Source organism: Thermobia domestica, chromosome 5 (genome assembly GCF_964235325.1).
Source record: "Thermobia domestica chromosome 5, izTheDome1.hap1.1, whole genome shotgun sequence".
In the NCBI taxonomy this organism is placed as follows: Eukaryota; Metazoa; Arthropoda; class Insecta; order Zygentoma; family Lepismatidae; genus Thermobia; species Thermobia domestica.
Window position 1 is genome coordinate 82,160,781 of NC_137458.1, and position 5,407 is coordinate 82,166,187.

A 5,407-nucleotide genomic window follows, 5' to 3' on the forward strand; every position below is an offset into this window, starting at 1 on the left:
AGCTAGCCGTGGCCAGCTACTTGCGGCCGCAAAGCCGTGACCATGCGCAGTCAACGACCAGCGCATAAGCCAAGACCTTGATATTTCTCGGTTACGAAAGGCAAAGGAAATCTTCTCACAAACGTTATTTTTACATTCAATTCTTTCTCTCAATTTTTAAAAAAATTCGCAGATGATTCCTTTGTATAAGCTTATGTCTCTTGCTGTAACACATAATATTAAATACAATAATAGTAATTTTACCATTTTTCTTATCGAAGATTTTACATTTTTATTTTTATAATTTCTTCTTTTTTTTTTTCCTGTGACTTGTAACGGGCACGTTACAACTGTTTTAATCATAGTGTACCGAATGAAGATTTGCTTCAGTTGGAGACATGGAATTCGATATTTAAACTCTCAAATAAAATAAGAAAATATGTGTTTTAGCGTTTTTTACAAATTTTTATCCTAAGAGAGGAAAGTGGGTCATATCTATAATATCCAAATATCTCTTTTCTTATTGGGAAAGTATTGAATGTAAAGATTCATTCAAGTTGAAGATTGAAAAGTCGGTATATAAACTACCATGAGAGATGTTTCCCATGATTGTTCATTCTTGACAAAGTCTTAGAAAAATCAGATCTCGTAAATTTGTCGAAGTTCCATCGTAATATGTGTAAAGCACAAACCTGGAACTGCGAATGGATGAATATGTGATAGTTATTTGTCGTAAAATGAAAGTAATTTAAAGAGATACTTAACAAAACCTTGCTTATAAATTAAAGAATATTTTCTTTAGTTACTCAAAATAAGACTACAAGAAGGGTAAGCACATCATATTTACATACGTAACTAGAAACTCTTAATAACTCCTAGACATAAGCTATTTAAAAGTACTTAAGATTAATTTTTTCTTCTGTTTCCTACTGTATGTTACTTCCTAAGTATCTTTTTCTTCCGAAGTCTTAAGAAAATTCATCCGTTTTCTCTCCCAACTTACCCTCCTATAACTATTACACGCTGCATGACAGATACTTTCTGGACTCGTACTGTTCTATATTTCTGCAAATTTTATACGAGTATTTTCTGATTCACACTTAGAAAATCTATTTCGAATTTTGTATGTTCTACAGTGAAAACTATGCATAGAAAATCAGAAACTAATTCAATTGTACACTTCTGGTTACAAAGATCTGTATTGCCTTCCAGAAACTAAAGTTAAAAAAGTCAACCTAGGTTCTAACGCCTCTTGGATCTGTACTGACAGGGAAATTCATTACTTACATTGTGACAGAGAGTAACTTGTGTAGTCTTACAAGAGCAAAAGACCAAATTCATGTTACCACCAACTAAATATACTGTATAAGTGACATATAGAATACTATCATTAAACTTTAATCTAGATTCCATTTTTTTAAATGTAATCCTTTTCACGCAGCTTCGCATATATGCAAAGTTCACTTTGAAATTGTATTGGACAACGTAGTTTCCAGTTCGGACATAGAAAAGCAGCTTTGCGTATCCGCTAAGATGCCCTTTCACTAACGAAATTCTGGATTTCCTGCTAGATGTCATAGTAAGCCAGCGTTGGTCTCTTTGTTTTACTTGCTGCACGCGGAGTAGTCATCTTTTCACCTTTGAGATTTATTTGCTCGTTTAACTGGACAAGTTTTGAGATGTTGATTTTTCTTTGTTAGACAGAAATGTAATGAGTGCAAAAGTTCAAGTACGCTGACATTGGTTTTATTGGTTCTATCTGGATTTAGTGGACTTTGAAGATGTAAAAACGCAACTTTGCATAGATCCTATATGCAAACACCATAAAATATCCCATAGACCACGTATTATTTACATAATTTCTTTAAAAAAATCCCGTGTTTCCCACAGAAAAAACACTTCAAATTTAAAAAAAAAAACAGTTTGATCGGAAAAATGGCGAACTAAAGCGTTAATGTGTTCTGGCTAATAGACTGCCCTATAGTATTGTTTACATCTGCAAATAATCATAATAGAAAATATTAGTAAAACAAATGGTGGGTAATTATTCTTCTTTTCCATTATTAGCAAATCAACAGAAAGAACAACACTACGTTACTACTCCTTGTCGAACTTTAAATCACTGTTAATTTCTCCTTTACAATTACTTAAGAAATGGCAAGTAACGCCAACGTTTCATTGGCAAAAATAACGGACAAGTTTTGTAGTGCTAAGGTAACCTGTAATATATTGTAAACCTGAAATAACCCATCGAGAATCGAAATCAATGTCATTTGCATATTAGAGACAAGACGAGAGAACTTGTTAAGCTGAGATGAGTTGATTTGAGTTTAACGTCGCGTTCAGCAGCTAGGCTATATGAGACGTCGACCTACTGATTAACGTGGAATCTGAACCACTTGAGCTCCCGCCGGGAATCGAACCCGGGTGTCTCGAGAGAAGAATTTGTGGTTTGGTTTAATATGTATTATTTAATATTCTTGCATTCAAACATGATACATGAAACATGGGTATTCGTTGCAATGAACTGCAGATTCTTTACTTTAAAAATAATTTCTAGCAGACAGGATTGAAACACATGCTAAAATTACTAGCTCTGGAGATTTCCGTGACTCTGAGTTATAAAAGCATGATTTAAGGATGTTCTGCCTACTCGTATGTATAACTAGGCTTGAATCATCCCGTATCACCCAGAATAGAATCCTAAGTGTTGACTTTATATACCTATATATATCAATGAAGATCCCATCCAATCACTGTTCTTCGCAGTAGTATCATTGTATACCAAAGTTCAGATCAAGGACACAATACTGCTTCCTGGAAAACACATCCGGCCTGAGATATTGAATCTCTTTCAACATGTTCTCACTTCAACCTTCTTCCTATACCGTGGTCAGTATTATGAAGAAACAGTCGGCGTCGCCATGAGTTCTCCACTCTCACCAGCAGTATTCATTCTTTTTATGGAACACTTTATGGAACATGAAGCACTCAAGAAAGCAGCAGTTGCACGCACATACTTCTATAGATAGGTTGATGACATCTTCACTATTTCGCCACATGGACGCAACTCCCTACAGGAATTCTGGTATACAAAAGACCAGATGGCAGCCTGGGTCATAGGGTATATACGAAACCGACACATAGAGATTTATATCTGAACGTAAACAGTTTCCATTACATAGGTCAACGGCTTGGAGTTCTCAACACCGTAGCACATAGAGGATTCTCCGTCTCCGAAAAGGATTGTTTAATAGAGGAGTTTAATCACATTCGCACCACCATGGTCCAGAATGGATACTCAGTGAGAGATATTAATGTGGCCGTGAATGGACCAGAACAAAGCACACTGATAATAAGGACAAAAGTACAGAATAAACTATAAATGAAGAACGTAAGAACACAATCTGAATCCCATACACCGGCAACACTTCTGAGAGCTTATTTGCAGATACACCATCAGGACAATACAATAAACCTCCAGCAAAATATTAAAAAAACTTACTACAAACAGCATACCACGATCTGTGCCATCGAACTCCTGGAGTTTACGGCATCCATATGATGTGGTAAGTCATATATTGGACAAACAGGATGAACCATTGAAGACACATGTAAAGAACACAACAGTTACATGAGGCAAAACCAACCAAAAAAATCCGGACTGGCTGAACATAGCATCAAACTGCAACATAAGATTTTATTTACAGATATCGAAATAATAGCAAATGCTCAAGAGTTTGGGACAGAAGGATAAAAGAAGCTGTTGCAATCACAGAAGAAAAAACGAACCTTAACAGTGACACAGGATTCCAACTGAGTCCAACAATCATGTTCCGCCATTTCAAGCACCAATCACAAGCCATCTTTTCAACCATCAATCAGAAGAGTCCAATCATACATACGTGATGTATATATTCCATACACTCTATAGTCCCATCGTATTTGCCTGACGATGAGGACTATGTCAGCCCTCGAAACGTCGCAAATTACAACAGTATTTACCTGGCTGCTAGCCCGAGAATATCTGTTTGCAATACGTTGCCAGAAAAACTTAATAGATATAACTATAAAATGTTGTTTTCTTCTGGCATATCATCAATGCTTAACATCCCCTTCCTTTTTTACACTTTCCATACGTTGTTGGAATGGTTTGAATGGCTTTTGGTTTGTTTTATCATCTTCATATTTTGCACGTGGCTCATCATTTGGATATTTTGCGATTATTTTATCACTGAGCGTTTTCCTTTTCTTGCTAATTTATACAGAATGTATAGTGTAAAGTATGCAACTCACATTTTATTATAGCCATTTGCAAATGTTTACTCCACATAATGTATATGCAAATTAATGCTATATTGTTGTTACTACAATATTACATTCATGAGTAAGATAATTTAATGGTAGAAAAATGTAATACAATTAAGAAATAATCTCAAAATGTCAAGATTGGATGACCTCAGGATTGTAAACTACATTTCGGATTCATACAGGGTTATGAAGTAGATTAAGTTATGCAATATAAACAAAATGTGATGTAGATACATCAGTCTGAGTAAATTCCAAAGGTAGCTGTTTAGTTAAACATGGATGCAATTGTGGATTTTCGATTTATATTAGTCTACTTCACGAAAGCAAAACGAAGTGCAATTTTTTTTTCATCGGTGCAAGCAGGGTCGTTATTAAGTGCAGGGATACGTAAATATACATGAATATAAGCTTCTAAACTTCTAATAAGGAATGATGTCATAAGAATCCTACTTTCTTTCAGTCGTCTGATATTATTAATTTAAAATGTGTAAAAAATAGTTTAAGATAATTACACATCAGCTATATTGTTGAATTTTCAATAATAAAATTTCTCGTTCTAGCGAAAGGTAGAATTGCTATGAAATTTGGATTTAAATATTTTTGTTGGGTCTAATTTGAAATAGAGGAGCATTTTACTTTAGTTAAGTCTCAGGAATATACACTGCAGGCATAGGAGAACTCCATCCATATTTGTTGAAAAAAATCAAGGGAGAATGAACAAGACTTAAAGAGAATTCGTAAAGATATATGGATATTTTTTCGAACTTAGTCTCTGGAAAGCAGTCCAGGTTTGGTTACTAGAAGTACATAAATTACTTACGTTGTACAAGCACCTGCATGAAATCTTAACTTAGAACATTTCTTCATAATTATAACATACAGTAATAAGCCACTGTCTTTATGTCGTTATTGTGCATGCTCTTTTTTGTGCTTAAAAAGGGTTAACGTTAGAAATTCTGCAGGTTTACTGTACTTTTTAAAAATAATTATTTTAGCCAAAGTAGTTTAATAATTATACATAGTAAATATATTTCGACATACGTTTGCTTGCAAAATCAATTAATTACGACATACAATTGTCGATACTACGTATATCAGCAAACTCTTAATCAAGAGA